This window comes from Pseudophryne corroboree, unplaced genomic scaffold (genome assembly GCF_028390025.1).
Source record: "Pseudophryne corroboree isolate aPseCor3 unplaced genomic scaffold, aPseCor3.hap2 scaffold_1128, whole genome shotgun sequence".
Taxonomy (NCBI): Eukaryota; Metazoa; Chordata; class Amphibia; order Anura; family Myobatrachidae; genus Pseudophryne; species Pseudophryne corroboree.
The window spans coordinates 28,371-47,987 of record NW_026967754.1 but is presented as its reverse complement, the minus strand read 5'-3'; the positions used below and the strand labels follow the sequence as shown (position 1 = coordinate 47,987).

The window sequence follows — 19,617 nt, the reverse complement described above, 5'->3', positions numbered from 1 at the left end:
TTTGGAAGGGACATCCTGCGTGACACTGCAGTGCCACTCCTAAATGGGCCCGGTGTTTGTGTCGGCCACTAGGGTCGCTAATCTTACTCACACAGTCAGCTACCTCATTGCGCCTCTTTTTTTCTTTGCGTCATGTGCTGATTGGGGAGGGTTTTTTGGAAGGGACATCCTGCGTGACACTGCAGTGCCACTCCTAAATGGGCCCGGTGTTTGTGTCGGCCACTAGGGTCGCTAATCTTACTCACACAGTCAGCTACCTCATTGCGCCTCTTTTTTTCTTTGCGTCATGTGCTGATTGGGGAGGGTTTTTTGGAAGGGACATCCTGCGTGACACTGCAGTGCCACTCCTAAATGGGCCCGGTGTTTGTGTCGGCCACTAGGGTCGCTAATCTTACTCACACAGTCAGCTACCTCATTGCGCCTCTTTTTTTCTTTGCGTCATGTGCTGATTGGGGAGGGTTTTTTGGAAGGGACATCCTGCATGACACTGCAGTGCCACTCCTAAATGGGCCCGGTGTTTGTGTCGGCCACTAGGGTCGCTAATCTTACTCACACAGTCAGCTACCTCATTGCGCCTCTTTTTTTCTTTGCGTCATGTGCTGATTGGGGAAGGTTTTTTGGAAGGGACATCCTGCGTGACACTGCAGTGCCACTCCTAAATGGGCCCGGTGTTTGTGTCGGCCACTAGGGTCGCTAATCTTACTCACACAGTCAGCTACCTCATTGCGCCTCTTTTTTTCTTTGCGTCATGTGCTGATTGGGGAGGGTTTTTTGGAAGGGACATCCTGCGTGACACTGCAGTGCCACTCCTAAATGGGCCCGGTGTTTGTGTCGGCCACTAGGGTCGCTAATCTTACTCACACAGTCAGCTACCTCATTGCGCCTCTTTTTTTCTTTGCGTCATGTGCTGATTGGGGAGGGTTTTTTGGAAGGGACATCCTGCGTGACACTGCAATGCCACTCCTAAATGGGCCCGGTGTTTGTGTCGGCCACTAGGGTCGCTAATCTTACTCACACAGTCAGCTACCTCATTGCGCCTCTTTTTTTCTTTGCGTCATGTGCTGATTGGGGAGGGTTTTTTGGAAGGGACATCCTGCGTGACACTGCAGTGCCACTCCTAAATGGGCCCGGTGTTTGTGTCGGCCACTAGGGTCGCTTATCTTACTCACACAGTCAGCTACCTCATTGCACCTCTTTTTTTCTTTGCATCATGTGCTGATTGGGGAGGGTTTTTTGGAAGGGACATCCTGCGTGACACTGCAGTGCCACTCCTAGATGGGCCAGGTGTTTGTGTCGGCCACTAGTGTCGCTTAGCTTAGTCATCCAGCGACCTTGGTGCAAATTTTAGGACTAAAAATAATATTGTGAGGTGTGAGGTATTCAGAATAGACTGAAAATGAGTGGAAATTATGGTTTTTGAGGTTAATAATAATATGGGATCAAAATGACCCCCAAATTCTATGATTTAAGCTGTTTTTTTAGGGTTTTTTGAAAAAAAACACCCGAATCCAAAACACACCCGAATCCGACAAAAAAAATTCGGTGAGGTTTTGCCAAAACGCGGTCGAACCCAAAACACGGCCGCGGAACCGAACCCAAAACCAAAACACAAAACCCGAAAAATTTCAGGCGCTCATCTCTAATTGAAACTATCCTTTGCTATATGCATTTTTTTTTGTTAATTTAAGTAATCAAAACTGGGATTGATATTTTTGCTCTTTTATTTTTACTTAAAGTACAATAACTTTTACCATTTTAATTTGTTTTAATAGTATATTGACAGTATAGTTTTCTTTAAAAAATCCACTTAATTTTCTTTACCCTATTATTAAAAGGGTAATTGACAAAAACAAACTACATTGTCACCAGAAGAGCAATACAAAATGTACAAGTGATATATTAAAATCATCTTTCCAGCTTGAATTTCAAAGATGCATTGGGGCAACGATTTTGTGAGAAACATCTTCACCCTTAAATAAAGATTTTCTTAATTCCTTACCTGTGTGCTAATTACATGTCACCTTGTTTTCACATAAAACAGACTTCTACATGAGAAAGCAGCAAGGATGCAGTGGCGTTAATGTTTCCTGGTGTCAACCTGTATTATTTCAGTAGACATTGAAATGAGGATGCATCTTGCTGCCTTTCCAATGAAGCAAGTTTAATTTAGTAATAGGTGAAAAACCATCCTTACAAAGGTGTTAATCAGAGACTTGGCTTTGTGGACACTTTTCAGAGAACAAATTTGTTAGCATAAAAATAAAGGCAGAAAATGAAGAGCTGTTTAATCACTCAATTGGATTTTTCTACCAGCATATTTTTTTCTCTGCAACCCATTGCTAAATTGTGCTTCCTAGCTGTTTTTTATAAAATCACTGAATCAAATCTAACTCCGATTACATCAGAGAAGGCCAGGTACCCTACACCAAAAGAGGGGGTTTGAAATTTTGACTTGTCTACTTAAATATCACCAAAACCTGATCACAATGTCAATCATGTCCCTGGGTGGGATTGAACCACCAACCTTTTGGTTAGTAGCCAGACACACTAACCGATTGCACCACAGAGACACTTTGCAAAAAGTACATACTGACAAAGGCTAATAAGCATTAATCTAGAACGTTTCCTAGAAAAACTTTAAAAAGTCAATAATCTGGAGAGTTTTTGTAAGAATTTTCTTAAATCAACCAACGAAGAAACACATTGGTACTTTCCCATGATGAGTGAGTGCTTCAGGATCTCTTGCACTTACATGTGCAGCAGAGTACTGCAATGGAAGCATGCTGGGCCCATAACCCAGAGGTAGGCAGATTAAAACTATCCTCTGCTATATGCATTTTTTTTGTTAATTAAAGTAATCCAAAACTGGGATTGATATTTTTGCTCTTTTATTTTTCATTAAAGTACAATAACTTTTACCATTTTAATTTGTTTTAATAGTATATTGAAAGTATTGTTTTCTTTTAAAAATCCACTTAATTTTCTTTACCCTATTATTAAAATGGTAATTGACAAAAACAAACTACATTGTCACCAGAAGAGCAATACAAAATGTACAAGTGATATATTAAAATCATCTTTCCAGCTTGAATTTCAATGATGCATTGGGGCAACGATTTTGTGAGAAACATTTTCACCCTTAAATAAAGATTTTCTTAATTCCTTACCTGTGTGCTAATTAGATATCACCTTGTTTTCACATTAAACAGACTTCCACGTGGCGTTAATGTTTCCTGGTGTCAACCTGTATTATTTCAGTAGACATTGAAATGAGGATGCATCTTGCTGCCTTTCCAATGAAGCAAGTTTAATTTAGTAATAGGTGAAAAACCATCCTTACAAAGGTGTTAATCAGAGACTTGGCTTTGTGGACACTTTTCAGAGAACAAATTTGTTAGCATAAAAATAAAGCCAGAAAATGAAGAGCTGTTTAATCACTCAATTGGATTTTTTTGCCAGCATATTTCTTTTTCTCTGTAACCCACTGCTAAATTGTGCTTCCTAGCTGTTTTATAAAATCACTGAATCAAATCTAACTCTGATTACATCAGAGAAGGCCAGGTACCCTACACCATAAGAGGGGGGTTGAAATTTTGACTTGTCTACTTAAAGATCACCAAAATCTGATAACAAGGTCAATTACGTCCCTGGGTGGGATTGAACCACCAACCTTTTGGTTTATAGCCATACACACTAACTGATTGCGCCACAGAGACACTTTGCAAAAGTACATACTGACAAAGGCTAATAAGCATTCATCTAAAACGTTTCCTAGAAAAACTTTAAAAAGTCAATAATCTGGAGAGTTTTTGTAAGATGTTTCTTCCATCAACCAACGAAGAAACACATTGGTACTTTCCCATGATGAGTGAGTGCTTCAGGATCTATTGCACTTACATGTGCAGCAGAGTACAGCAATGGAAGCATGCTGGGCACATAACCCAGAGGTAGGCAGATTGAAACTATCCTCTGCTATATGCATTTTTTTTTTGTTAATTAAAGTAATCCAAAACTGGGATTGATATGTTGGCTCTTTTATTTTTACTTACAGTACAATAACTTTTACCATTTTAATTTGTTTTAATAGTATATTGACAGTATTGTTTTCTTTCAAAAATCCACTTAATTTTCTTTACCCTATTATTAAAATGGTAATTGACAAAAACAAACTACATTGTCACCAGAAGAGCAATACAAAATGTACAAGTGATATATTAAAATCATCTTTCCAGCTTGAATTTCAATGATGCATTGGGGCAACGATTTTGTGAGAAACATTTTCACCCTTAAATAAAGATTTTCTTAATTCCTTACCTGTGTGCTAATTAGATATCACCTTGTTTTCACATTAAACAGACTTCCACATGAGAAAGCAGCAAGGATGCAGTGGCGTTAATGTTTCCTGGTGTCAACCTGTATTATTTCAGTAGACATTGAAATGAGGATGCATCTTGCTGCCTTTCCAATGAAGCAAGTTTAATTTAGTAATAGGTTAAAAACCATCCTTACAAAGGTGTTAATCAGAGACTTGGCTTTGTGGACACTTTTCAGAGAACAAATTTGTTAGCATAAAAATAAAGCCAGAAAATTAAGAGCTGTTTAATCACTCAATTGGATTTTTTTTGCCAGCATATTTCTTTTTCTCTGCAACCCACTGCTAAATTGTGCTTCCTAGCTGTTTTTATAAAATCACTGAATCAAATCTAACTCTGATTACATCAGAGAAGGCCAGGTACCCTACACCAGAACAGGGGGATTTGAAATTTTGACTTGTCTACTTAAAGATCACCAAAATCTGATAACAAGGTCAATTACATCCCTGGGTGGGATTGAACCACCAACCTTTTGGTTAATAGCCGTGCACACTAACTGAATGCGCCACAAAGACACTTTGCAAAAGTCCTTACTGACAAAGGCTAATAAGCATTCATCTAAAACGTTTCCTAGAAAAACTTTAAATAGTCAATAATCTGGAGAGTTTTTGTAAAATGTTTCTTCCATCAACCAACGAAGAAACACATTGGTACTTTCCCATGATGAGTGAGTGCTTCAGGATCTCTTGCACTTACATGTGCAGCAGAGTACAGCAATAGAATCATGCTGGGCCCATAACCCAGCGGTAGGCAGATTGAAACTATCCTCTGCTATATGCATTTTTTTTTGTTAATTTAAGTAATCCAAAACTGGGATTGATATTTTGGCTCTTTTATTTTTACTTAAAGTACAATAACTTTTACCATTTTAATTTGTTTTAATAGTATATTGACAGTATTGTTTTCTTTCAAAAATCCACTTAATTTTCTTTACCCTATTATTAAAATGGTAATTGACAAAAACAAACTACATTGTCACCAGAAGAGCAATACAAAATGTACAAGTGATATATTAAAATCATCTTTCCAGCTTGAATTTCAATGATGCATTGGGGCAACGATTTTGTGAGAAACATTTTCACCCTTAAATAAAGATTTTCTTAATTCCTTACCTGTGTGCTAATTAGATATCACCTTGTTTTCACATTAAACAGACTTCCACATGAGAAAGCAGCAAGGATGCAGTGGCGTTAATGTTTCCTGGTGTCAACCTGTATTATTTCAGTAGACATTGAAATGAGGATGCATCTTGCTGCCTTTCCAATGAAGCAAGTTTAATTTAGTAATAGGTTAAAAACCATCCTTACAAAGGTGTTAATCAGAGACTTGGCTTTGTGGACACTTTTCAGAGAACAAATTTGTTAGCATAAAAATAAAGCCAGAAAATTAAGAGCTGTTTAATCACTCAATTGGATTTTTTTTGCCAGCATATTTCTTTTTCTCTGCAACCCACTGCTAAATTGTGCTTCCTAGCTGTTTTTATAAAATCACTGAATCAAATCTAACTCTGATTACATCAGAGAAGGCCAGGTACCCTACACAGCAGCAATTGCCTCCACAAAGTACACAGGGAGCTGAGATGGTGGTTTACAGTGGGGACGAATTGATAATCTGTGAGGAGGGGGATGTACACGGTGATATATCGGAGGGTGATGATGAGGTGGACATCTTGCCTCTGTAGAGCCAGTTTGTGCAAGGAGAGATTAATTGCTTCTTTTTTGGGGGGGGGTCCAAACCAACCCGTCATATCAGTCACAGTCGTGTGGCAGACCCTGTCACTGAAATGATGGGTTGGTTAAAGTGTGCATGTCCTGTTTTGTTTATACAACATAAGGGTGGGTGGGAGGGCCCAAGGACAATTCCATCTTGCACCTCTTTTTTCTTTTATTTTTCTTTGCGTCATGTGCTGTTTGGGGAGGGTTTTTTAGAAGGGACATCCTGCGTGACACTGCAGTGCCACTCCTAAATGGGCCCGGTGTTTGTGTCGGCCACTAGGGTCGCTAATCTTACTCACACAGTCAGCTACCTCATTGCGCCTCTTTTTTTCTTTGCGTCATGTGCTGATTGGGGAGGGTTTTTTGGAAGGGACATCCTGCGTGACACTGCAGTGCCACTCCTAAATGGGCCCGGTGTTTGTGTCGGCCACTAGGGTCGCTAATCTTACTCACACAGTCAGCTACCTCATTGCGCCTCTTTTTTTCTTTGCGTCATGTGCTGATTGGGGAGGGTTTTTTGGAAGGGACATCCTGCGTGACACTGCAGTGCCACTCCTAAATGGGCCCGGTGTTTGTGTCGGCCACTAGGGTCGCTAATCTTACTCACACAGTAAGCTACCTCATTGCGCCTCTTTTTTTCTTTGCGTCATGTGCTGATTGGGGAGGGTTTTTTGGAAGGGACATCCTGCGTGACACTGCAGTGCCACTCCTAAATGGGCCCGGTGTTTGTGTCGGCCACTAGGGTCGCTAATCTTACTCACACAGTCAGCTACCTCATTGCGCCTCTTTTTTTCTTTGCGTCATGTGCTGATTGGGGAGGGTTTTTTGGAAGGGACATCCTGCGTGACACTGCAGTGCCACTCCTAAATGGGCCCGGTGTTTGTGTCGGCCACTAGGGTCGCTAATCTTACTCACACAGTCAGCTACCTCATTGCGCCTCTTTTTTTCTTTGCGTCATGTGCTGATTGGGGAGGGTTTTTTGGAAGGGACATCCTGCGTGACACTGCAGTGCCACTCCTAAATGGGCCCGGTGTTTGTGTCGGCCACTAGGGTCGCTAATCTTACTCACACAGTCAGCTACCTCATTGCGCCTCTTTTTTTCTTTGCGTCATGTGCTGATTGGGGAAGGTTTTTTGGAAGGGACATCCTGCGTGACACTGCAGTGCCACTCCTAAATGGGCCCGGTGTTTGTGTCGGCCACTAGGGTCGCTAATCTTACTCACACAGTCAGCTACCTCATTGCGCCTCTTTTTTTCTTTGCGTCATGTGCTGATTGGGGAGGGTTTTTTGGAAGGGACATCCTGCGTGACACTGCAGTGCCACTCCTAAATGGGCCCGGTGTTTGTGTCGGCCACTAGGGTCGCTAATCTTACTCACACAGTCAGCTACCTCATTGCACCTCTTTTTTTCTTTGCATCATGTGCTGATTGGGGAGGGTTTTTTGGAAGGGACATCCTGCGTGACACTGCAGTGCCACTCCTAGATGGGCCAGGTGTTTGTGTCGGCCACTAGTGTCGCTTAGCTTAGTCATCCAGCGACCTTGGTGCAAATTTTAGGACTAAAAATAATATTGTGAGGTGTGAGGTATTCAGAATAGACTGAAAATGAGTGGAAATTATGGTTTTTGAGGTTAATAATAATATGGGATCAAAATGACCCCCAAATTCTATGATTTAAGCTGTTTTTTTAGGGTTTTTTGAAAAAAAACACCCGAATCCAAAACACACCCGAATCCGACAAAAAAAATTCGGTGAGGTTTTGCCAAAACGCGGTCGAACCCAAAACACGGCCGCGGAACCGAACCCAAAACCAAAACACAAAACCCGAAAAATTTCAGGCGCTCATCTCTAATTGAAACTATCCTTTGCTATATGCATTTTTTTTTGTTAATTTAAGTAATCAAAACTGGGATTGATATTTTTGCTCTTTTATTTTTACTTAAAGTACAATAACTTTTACCATTTTAATTTGTTTTAATAGTATATTGACAGTATAGTTTTCTTTAAAAAATCCACTTAATTTTCTTTACCCTATTATTAAAAGGGTAATTGACAAAAACAAACTACATTGTCACCAGAAGAGCAATACAAAATGTACAAGTGATATATTAAAATCATCTTTCCAGCTTGAATTTCAATGATGCATTGGGGCAACGATTTTGTGAGAAACATCTTCACCCTTAAATAAAGATTTTCTTAATTCCTTACCTGTGTGCTAATTACATGTCACCTTGTTTTCACATAAAACAGACTTCTACATGAGAAAGCAGCAAGGATGCAGTGGCGTTAATGTTTCCTGGTGTCAACCTGTATTATTTCAGTAGACATTGAAATGAGGATGCATCTTGCTGCCTTTCCAATGAAGCAAGTTTAATTTAGTAATAGGTGAAAAACCATCCTTACAAAGGTGTTAATCAGAGACTTGGCTTTGTGGACACTTTTCAGAGAACAAATTTGTTAGCATAAAAATAAAGGCAGAAAATGAAGAGCTGTTTAATCACTCAATTGGATTTTTCTACCAGCATACTTTTTTCTCTGCAACCCATTGCTAAATTGTGCTTCCTAGCTGTTTTTTATAAAATCACTGAATCAAATCTAACTCCGATTACATCAGAGAAGGCCAGGTACCCTACACCAAAAGAGGGGGTTTGAAATTTTGACTTGTCTACTTAAATATCACCAAAACCTGATCACAATGTCAATCATGTCCCTGGGTGGGATTGAACCACCAACCTTTTGGTTAGTAGCCAGACACACTAACCGATTGCACCACAGAGACACTTTGCAAAAAGTACATACTGACAAAGGCTAATAAGCATTAATCTAGAACGTTTCCTAGAAAAACTTTAAAAAGTCAATAATCTGGAGAGTTTTTGTAAGAATTTTCTTAAATCAACCAACGAAGAAACACATTGGTACTTTCCCATGATGAGTGAGTGCTTCAGGATCTCTTGCACTTACATGTGCAGCAGAGTACTGCAATGGAAGCATGCTGGGCCCATAACCCAGAGGTAGGCAGATTAAAACTATCCTCTGCTATATGCATTTTTTTTGTTAATTAAAGTAATCCAAAACTGGGATTGATATTTTTGCTCTTTTATTTTTCATTAAAGTACAATAACTTTTACCATTTTAATTTGTTTTAATAGTATATTGAAAGTATTGTTTTCTTTTAAAAATCCACTTAATTTTCTTTACCCTATTATTAAAATGGTAATTGACAAAAACAAACTACATTGTCACCAGAAGAGCAATACAAAATGTACAAGTGATATATTAAAATCATCTTTCCAGCTTGAATTTCAATGATGCATTGGGGCAACGATTTTGTGAGAAACATTTTCACCCTTAAATAAAGATTTTCTTAATTCCTTACCTGTGTGCTAATTAGATATCACCTTGTTTTCACATTAAACAGACTTCCACGTGGCGTTAATGTTTCCTGGTGTCAACCTGTATTATTTCAGTAGACATTGAAATGAGGATGCATCTTGCTGCCTTTCCAATGAAGCAAGTTTAATTTAGTAATAGGTGAAAAACCATCCTTACAAAGGTGTTAATCAGAGACTTGGCTTTGTGGACACTTTTCAGAGAACAAATTTGTTAGCATAAAAATAAAGCCAGAAAATTAAGAGCTGTTTAATCACTCAATTGGATTTTTTTTGCCAGCATATTTCTTTTTCTCTGCAACCCACTGCTAAATTGTGCTTCCTAGCTGTTTTTATAAAATCACTGAATCAAATCTAACTCTGATTACATCAGAGAAGGCCAGGTACCCTACACAGGACAGGGGGATTTGAAATTTTGACTTGTCTACTTAAAGATCACCAAAATCTGATAACAAGGTCAATTACGTCCCTGGGTGGGATTGAACCACCAACCTTTTGGTTAATAGCCGTGCACACTAACTGATTGCGCCACAAAGACACTTTGCAAAAGTACATACTGACAAAGGCTAATAAGCATTCATCTAAAACGTTTCCTAGAAAAACTTTAAAAAGTCAATAATCTGGAGAGTTTTTGTAAAATGTTTCTTCCATCAACCAACGAAGAAACACATTGGTACTTTCCCATGATGAGTGAGTGCTTCAGGATCTCTTGCACTTACATGTGCAGCAGAGTACAGCAATGGAAGCATGCTGGGCCCATAACCCAGCGGTAGGCAGATTGAAACTATCCTCTGCTATATGCATTTTTTTTTGTTAATTAAAGTAATCCAAAACTGGGATTGATATTTTGGCTCTTTTATTTTTACTTAAAGTACAATAACTTTTACCATTTTAATTTGTTTTAATAGTATATTGACAGTATTGTTTTCTTTCAAAAATCCACTTAATTTTCTTTACCCTATTATTAAAATGGTAATTGACAAAAACAAACTACATTGTCACCAGAAGAGCAATACAAAATGTACAAGTGATATATTAAAATCATCTTTCCAGCTTGAATTTCAATGATGCATTGGGGCAACGATTTTGTGAGAAACATCTTCACCCTTAAATAAAGATTTTCTTAATTCCTTACCTGTGTGCTAATTAGATATCACCTTGTTTTCACATTAAAAAGACTTCCACATGAGAAAGCAGCAAGGATACAGTGGCGTTAATGTTTCCTGGTGTCAACCTGTATTATTTCAGTAGACATTGAATTGAGGATGCATCTTGCTGCCTTTCCAATGAAGCAAGTTTAATTTAGTAATAGGTGAAAAACCATCCCTACAAAGGTGTTAATCAGAGACTTGGCTTTGTGGACACTTTTCAAAGAACAAATTTGTTAGCATAAAAATAAAGCCAGAAAATGAAGAGCTGTTTAATCACTCAATTGGATTTTTTTTGCCAGCATATTTCTTTTTCTCTGCAACCCACTGCTAAATTGTGCTTCCTAGCTGTTTTTATAAAATCACTGAATCAAATCTAACTACATCAGAGAAGGCCAGGTACCCTACACCATAACAGGGGGTTTGAAATTTTGACTTGTCTACTTAAAGATCCCCAAAATCTGATAACAAGGTCAATTACGTCCCTGGTTGGGATTGAACCACCAACCTTTTGGTTAGTAGCCGGACACACTAACCGATTGCGCCACAGAGACACTTCCCAAAAAGTACATACTGACAAAGGCTAATAAGCATACATCTAGAACGTTTCCTAGAAAAACTTTAAAAAGTCAATAATCTGGAGAGTTTTTGTAAAATGTTTCTTCCATCAACCAACGAAGAAACACATTGGTACTTTCCCATGATGAGTGAGTGCTTCAGGATCTCTTGCACTTACATGTGCAGCAGAGTACTGCAATGGAAGCATGCTGGGCCCATAACCCAGAGGTAGGCAGATTGAAACTATCCTTTGCTATATGCATTTTTTTTTGTTAATTTAAGTAATCAAAACTGGGATTGATATTTTTGCTCTTTTATTTTTACTTGAAGTACAATAACTTTTACCATTTTAATTTGTTTGAATAGTATATTGACAGTATAGTTTTCTTTAAAAAATCCACTTAATTTTCTTTACCCTATTATTAAAAGGGTAATTGACAAAAACAAACTACATTGTCACCAGAAGAGCAATACAAAATGTACAAGTGATATATTAAAATCATCTTTCCAGCTTGAATTTCAATGATGCATTGGGGCAACGATTTTGTGAGAAACATTTTCACCCTTAAATAAAGATTTTCTTAATTCCTTACCTGTGTGCTAATTAGATATCACCTTGTTTTCACATTAAACAGACTTCCACATGAGAAAGCAGCAAGGATGCAGTGGCGTTAATGTTTCCTGGTGTCAACCTGTATTATTTCAGTAGACATTGAAATGAGGATGCATCTTGCTGCCTTTCCAATGAAGCAAGTTTAATTTAGTAATAGGTTAAAAACCATCCTTACAAAGGTGTTAATCAGAGACTTGGCTTTGTGGACACTTTTCAGAGAACAAATTTGTTAGCATAAAAATAAAGCCAGAAAATTAAGAGCTGTTTAATCACTCAATTGGATTTTTTTTGCCAGCATATTTCTTTTTCTCTGCAACCCACTGCTAAATTGTGCTTCCTAGCTGTTTTTATAAAATCACTGAATCAAATCTAACTCTGATTACATCAGAGAAGGCCAGGTACCCTACACCAGAACAGGGGGATTTGAAATTTTGACTTGTCTACTTAAAGATCACCAAAATCTGATAACAAGGTCAATTACGTCCCTGGGTGGGATTGAACCACCAACCTTTTGGTTAATAGCCGTGCACACTAACTGAATGCGCCACAAAGACACTTTGCAAAAGTCCTTACTGACAAAGGCTAATAAGCATTCATCTAAAACGTTTCCTAGAAAAACTTTAAAAAGTCAATAATCTGGAGAGTTTTTGTAAAATGTTTCTTCCATCAACCAACGAAGAAACACATTGGTACTTTCCCATGATGAGTGAGTGCTTCAGGATCTCTTGCACTTACATGTGCAGCAGAGTACAGCAATAGAAGCATGCTGGGCCCATAACCCAGCGGTAGGCAGATTGAAACTATCCTCTGCTATATGCATTTTTTTTTGTTTATTTAAGTAATCCAAAACTGGGATTGATATTTTGGCTCTTTTATTTTTACTTAAAGTACAATAACTTTTACCATTTTAATTTGTTTTAATAGTATATTGACAGTATTGTTTTCTTTCAAAAATCCACTTAATTTTCTTTACCCTATTATTAAAATGGTAATTGACAAAAACAAACTACATTGTCACCAGAAGAGCAATACAAAATGTACAAGTGATATATTAAAATCATCTTTCCAGCTTGAATTTCAATGATGCATTGGGGCAACGATTTTGTGAGAAACATTTTCACCCTTAAATAAAGATTTTCTTAATTCCTTACCTGTGTGCTAATTAGATATCACCTTGTTTTCACATTAAACAGACTTTCACATGAGAAAGCAGCAAGGATGCAGTGGCGTTAATGTTTCCTGGTGTCAACCTGTATTATTTCAGTAGACATTGAAATGAGGATGCATCTTGCTGCCTTTCCAATGAAGCAAGTTTAATTTAGTAATAGGTGAAAAACCATCCCTACAAATGTGTTAATCAGAGACTTGGCTTTGTGGACACTTTTCAGAGAACAAATTTGTTAGCATAAAAATAAAGCCAGAAAATGAAAAGCTGTTTAATCACTCAATTGGATTTTTTTTGCCAGCATATTTCTTTTTCTCTGCAACCCACTGCTAAATTGTGCTTCCTAGCTGTTTTTATAAAATCACTGAATCAAATCTAACTACATCAGAGAAGGCCAGGTACCCTACACCATAACAGGGGGTTTGAAATTTTGACTTGTCTACTTAAAGATCACCAAAATCTGATAACAAGGTCAATTACGTCCCTGGGTGGGATTGAACTACCAACCTTTTGGTTAATAGCCGTGCACACTAACTGATTGCGCCACAAAGACACTTTGCAAAAGTTCATACTGACAAAGGCTAATAAGCATTCATCTAGAACGTTTCCTAGAAAAACTTTAAAAAGTCAATAATCTGGAGAGTTTTTGTAAGATGTTTCTTCCATCAACCAACGAAGAAACACATTGGTACTTTCCCATGATGACTGAGTGCTTCAGGATCTCTTGCACTTACATGTGCAGCAGAGTACTGCAATGGAAGCATGCTGGGCCCATAACCCAGAGGTAGGCAGATTGAAGCTATCCTTTGCTATATGTATTTTTTTTGTTCATTTAAGTAATCAAAACTGGGATTGATATTTTTGCTCTTTTATTTTTACTTAAAGTACAATAACTTTTACCATTTTAATTTGTTTTAATAGTATATTGACAGTATAGTTTTCTTTAAAAAATCCACTTAATTTTCTTTACCCTATTATTAAAAGGGTAATTTACAAAAACAAACTACATTGTCACCAGAAGAGCAATACAAAATGTACAAGTGATATATTAAAATCATCTTTCCAGCTTGAATTTCAATGATGCATTGGGGCAACGATTTTGTGAGAAACATCTTCACCCTTAAAAAAAAAGATTTTCTTAATTCCTTACCTGTGTGCTAATTAGATATCACCTTGTTTTCACATTAAACAGACTTCCACATGAGAAAGCAGCAAGGATGCAGTGGCGTTGATGTTTCCTGGTGTCAACCCGTATTATTTCAGTAGACATTGAAATGAGGATGCATCTAGCTGCCTTTCCAATGAAGCAAATTTAATTTAGTAATAGGTGAAAAACCATCCCTACAAATGTGTTAATCAGAGACTTGGCTTTGTGGACACTTTTCAGAGAACAAATTTGTTAGCATAAAAATAAAGCCAGAAAATGAAAAGCTGTTTAATCACTCTATTGGATTTTTTTGCCAGCATATTTCTTTTTCTCTGCAACCCACTGCTAAATTGTGCTTCCTAGCTGTTTTTATAAAATCACTGAATCAAATCTAACTCTGATTACATCAGAGAAGGCCAGGTACCCTACACCATAAGAGGGGGTTTGAAATTTTGACTTGTCTACTTAAAGATCACCAAAATCTGATAACAAGGTCAATTACGTGCCTGGGTGGGATTGAACCACCAACCTTTTGGTTTATAGCCGTACACAATAACTGATTGCGCCACAGAGACACTTTGCAAAAGTCCTAACTGACATAGGCTAATAAGCATTCATCTAAAACGTTTCCTAGAAAAACTTTAAAAAGTCAATAATCTGGAGAGTTTTTGTAAGATGTTTCTTCCATCCACCAACAAAGAAACACATTGGTACTTTCCCATGATGAGTGAGTGCTTCAGGATCTCTTGCACTTACATGTGCAGCAGAGTACAGCAATGGAAGCATGCTGGGCCCATAACCCAGCGGTAGGCAGATTGAAACTATCCTTTGCTATATGCATTTTTTTTGTTAATTTAAGTAATCAAAACTGGGATTGATATTTTTGCTCTTTTATTTTTACTTGAAGTACAATAACTTTTACCATTTTAATTTGTTTGAATAGTATATTGACAGTATAGTTTTCTTTAAAAAATCCACTTAATTTTCTTTACCCTATTATTAAAAGGGTAATTGACAAAAACAAACTACATTGTCACCAGAAGAGCAATACAAAATGTACAAGTGATATATTAAAATCATCTTTCCAGCTTGAATTTCAATGATGCATTGGGGCAACGATTTTGTGAGAAACATCTTCACCCTTAAATAAAGATTTTCTTAATTCCTTACCTGTGTGCTAATTAGATATCACCTTGTTTTCACATTAAACAGACTTCCACATGAGAAAGCAGCAAAGATGCAGTGGCGTTAATGTTTCCTGGTGTCAACCTGTATTATTTCAGTAGAAATTGAAATGAGGATGCATCTTGCTGCCTTTCCAATGAAGCAAGTTTAATTTAGTAATAGGTGAAAAACCATCCCTACAAAGGTGTTAATCAGAGACTTGGCTTTGTGGACACTTTTCAGAGAACAAATTTGTTAGCATAAAAATAAAGCCAGAAAATGAAGAGCTGTTTAATCACTCAATTGGATTTTTTTTGCCAGCATATTTCTTTTTCTCTGCAACCCACTGCTAAATTGTGCTTCCTATCTGTTTTTATGAAATCCTTGAATCAAATCTAACTCTGATTACATCAGAGAAGGCCAGGTACCCTACACCATAACAGGGGGTTTGAAATTTTGACTTGTCTACTTAAAGATCACCAAAATCTGATAACAAGGTCAATTACGTCCCTGGGTGGGATTGAATCACCAACCTTTTGGTTAGTAGCCAGACACACTAACCAATTGCGCCACAGAGACACTTTGTAAAAATTACATACTGACAAAGGCTAATAAGCATACATCTAGAACGTTTCCTAGAAAAACTTTAAAAAGTCAATAATCTGGAGAGTTTTTGTAAGATGTTTCTTCCATCAACCAACGAAGAAACACATTGGTACTTTCCCATGATGAGTGAGTGCTTCAGGATCTCTTGCACTTATATGTGCAGCAGAGTACTGCAATGGAAGCATGCTGGGCCCATAACCCAGAGGTAGGCAGATTGAAACTATCCTCTACTATATGCATTTTTTTTGTTAATTAAAGTAATCCAAAACTGGGATTGATATTTTTGCTCTTTTATTTTTCATTAAAGTACAATAACTTTTACCATTTTAATTTGTTTTAATAGTATATTGAAAGTATTGTTTTCTTTTAAAAATCCACTTAATTTTCTTTACCCTATTATTAAAATGGTAATTGACAAAAACAAACTACATTGTCACCAGAAGAGCAATACAAAATGTACAAGTGATATATTAAAATCATCTTTCCAGCTTGAATTTCAATGATGCATTGGGGCAACGATTTTGTGAGAAACATTTTCACCCTTAAATAAAGATTTTCTTAATTCCTTACCTGTGTGCTAATTAGATATCACCTTGTTTTCACATTAAACAGACTTCCACATGAGAAAGCAGCAAGGATGCAGTGGCGTTAATGTTTCCTGGTGCCAACCTGTATTATTTCAGTAGACATTGAAATGAGGATGCATCTTGCTGCCTTTCCAATGAAGCAAGTTTAATTTAGTAATAGGTGAAAAACCATCCTTACAAAGGTGTTAATCAGAGACTTGGCTTTGTGGAAACTTTTCAGAGAACAAATTTGTTAGCATAAAAATAAAGCCAGAAAATGAAGAGCTGTTTAATCACTCAATTGGATTTTTTTGCCAGCATATTTCTTTTTCTCTGCAACCCACTGCTAAATTGTGCTTCCTAGCTGTTTTTATAAAATCACTGAATCAAATCTAACTCTGATTACATCAGAGAAGGCCAGGTACCCTACACCATAAGAGGGGGTTTGAAATTTTGACTTGTCTACTTAAAGATCACCAAAATCTGATAACAAGGTCAATTACGTCCCTGGGTGGGATTGAACCACCAACCTTTTGGTTAATAGCCATACACACTAACTGATTGCGCCACAGAGACACTTTGCAAAAGTCCATACTGACAAAGGCTAATAAGCATTCATCTAAAACGTTTCCTTGAAAAATTTTAAAAAGTCAATAATCTGGAGAGTTTTTGTAAGATGTTTCTTCCATCAACCAACGAAGAAACACATTGGTACTTTCCCATGATGAGAGAGTGCTTCAGGATCTCTTGCACTTACATGTGCAGCAGAGTACAGCAATGGAAGCATGCTGGGCCCATAACCCAGCGGTAGGCAGATTGAAACTATCCTTTGCTATATGCATTTTTTTTGTTAATTTAAGTAATCAAAACTGGGATTGATATTTTTGCTCTTTTATTTTTACTTGAAGTACAATAACTTTTACCATTTTAATTTGTTTGAATAGTATATTGACAGTATAGTTTTCTTTAAAAAATCCACTTAATTTTCTTTACCCTATTATTAAAAGGGTAATTGACAAAAACAAACTACATTGTCACCAGAAGAGCAATACAAAATGTACAAGTGATATATTGAAATCATCTTTCCAGCTTGAATTTCAATGATGCATTGGGGCAACGATTTTGTGAGAAACATCTTCACCCTTAAATAAAGATTTTCTTAATTCCTTACCTGTGTGCTAATTAGATATCACCTTGTTTTCACATTAAACAGACTTCCACATGAGAAAGCAGCAAGGATGCAGTGGCGTTAATGTTTCCTGGTGTCAACCTGTATTATTTCAGTAGAAATTGAAATGAGGATGCATCTTGCTGCCTTTCCAATGAAGCAAGTTTAATTTAGTAATAGGTGAAAAACCATCCCTACAAAGGTGTTAATCAGAGACTTGGCTTTGTGGACACTTTTCAGAGAACAAATTTGTTAGCATAAAAATAAAGCCAGAAAATGAAGAGCTGTTTAATCACTCAATTGGATTTTTTTTGCCAGCATATTTCTTTTTCTCTGCAACCCACTGCTAAATTGTGCTTCCTATCTGTTTTTATGAAATCCTTGAATCAAATCTAACTCTGATTACATCAGAGAAGGCCAGGTACCCTACACCATAACAGGGGGTTTGAAATTTTGACTTGTCTACTTAAAGATCACCAAAATCTGATAACAAGGTCAATTACGTCCCTGGGTGGGATTGAATCACCAACCTTTTGGTTAGTAGCCAGACACACTAACCAATTGCGCCACAGAGACACTTTGTAAAAATTACATACTGACAAAGGCTAATAAGCATACATCTAGAACGTTTCCTAGAAAAACTTTAAAAAGTCAATAATCTGGAGAGTTTTTGTAAGATGTTTCTTCCATCAACCAACGAAGAAACACATTGGTACTTTCCCATGATGAGTGAGTGCTTCAGGATCTCTTGCACTTATATGTGCAGCAGAGTACTGCAATGGAAGCATGCTGGGCCCATAACCCAGAGGTAGGCAGATTGAAACTATCCTCTACTATATGCATTTTTTTTGTTAATTAAAGTAATCCAAAACTGGGATTGATATTTTTGCTCTTTTATTTTTCATTAAAGTACAATAACTTTTACCATTTTAATTTGTTTTAATAGTATATTGAAAGTATTGTTTTCTTTTAAAAATCCACTTAATTTTCTTTACCCTATTATTAAAATGGTAATTGACAAAAACAAACTACATTGTCACCAGAAGAGCAATACAAAATGTACAAGTGATATATTAAAATCATCTTTCCAGCTTGAATTTCAATGATGCATTGGGGCAACGATTTTGTGAAAAACATTTTCACCCTTAAATAAAGATTTTCTTAATTCCTTACCTGTGTGCTAATTAGATATCACCTTGTTTTCACATTAAACAGACTTCCACATGAGAAAGCAGCAAGGATGCAGTGGCGTTAATGTTTCCTGGTGCCAACCTGTATTATTTCAGTAGACATTGAAATGAGGATGCATCTTGCTGCCTTTCCAATGAAGCAAGTTTAATTTAGTAATAGGTGAAAAACCATCCTTACAAAGGTGTTAATCAGAGACTTGGCTTTGTGGAAACTTTTCAGAGAACAAATTTGTTAGCATAAAAATAAAGCCAGAAAATGAAGAGCTGTTTAATCACTCAATTGGATTTTTTTGCCAGCATATTTCTTTTTCTCTGCAACCCACTGCTAAATTGTGCTTCCTAGCTGTTTTTATAAAATCACTGAATCAAATCTAACTCTGATTACATCAGAGAAGGCCAGGTACCCTACACCATAACAGGGGGTTTGAAATTTTGACTTGTCTACTTAAAGATCACCAAAATCTGATAACAAGGTCAATTACGTCCCTGGGTGGGATTGAACCACCAACCTTTTGGTTAATAGCCATACACACTAACTGATTGCGCCACAGAGACACTTTGCAAAAGTCCATACTGACAAAGGCTAATAAGCATTCATCTAAAACGTTTCCTTGAAAAATTTTAAAAAGTCAATAATCTGGAGAGTTTTTGTAAGATGTTTCTTCCATCAACCAACGAAGAAACACATTGGTACTTTCCCATGATGAGAGAGTGCTTCAGGATCTCTTGCACTTACATGTGCAGCAGAGTACAGCAATGGAAGCATGCTGGGCCCATAACCCAGCGGTAGGCAGATTGAAACTATCCTTTGCTATA

General features: G+C 37.2%; 3 non-coding genes across 3 annotated transcripts; all 3 read right to left on the bottom strand.

Moving 5' to 3' along the window:
- Positions 1 to 2,496: 2,496 nt before the first annotated feature.
- TRNAS-ACU (transfer RNA serine (anticodon ACU)) lies at positions 2,497 to 2,570 on the bottom strand. Its single transcript has one exon. It is a non-coding gene; the product is annotated as a tRNA-Ser (tRNA).
- Positions 2,571 to 3,642: 1,072 nt separating this feature from the next.
- TRNAY-AUA (transfer RNA tyrosine (anticodon AUA)) lies at positions 3,643 to 3,716 on the bottom strand. Its single transcript has one exon. It is a non-coding gene; the product is annotated as a tRNA-Tyr (tRNA).
- A 5,076-nt stretch (positions 3,717 to 8,792) lies between these two features.
- Positions 8,793 to 8,866, bottom strand: TRNAS-ACU (transfer RNA serine (anticodon ACU)). Its single transcript has one exon. It is a non-coding gene; the product is annotated as a tRNA-Ser (tRNA).
- Positions 8,867 to 19,617: the final 10,751 nt, after the last annotated feature.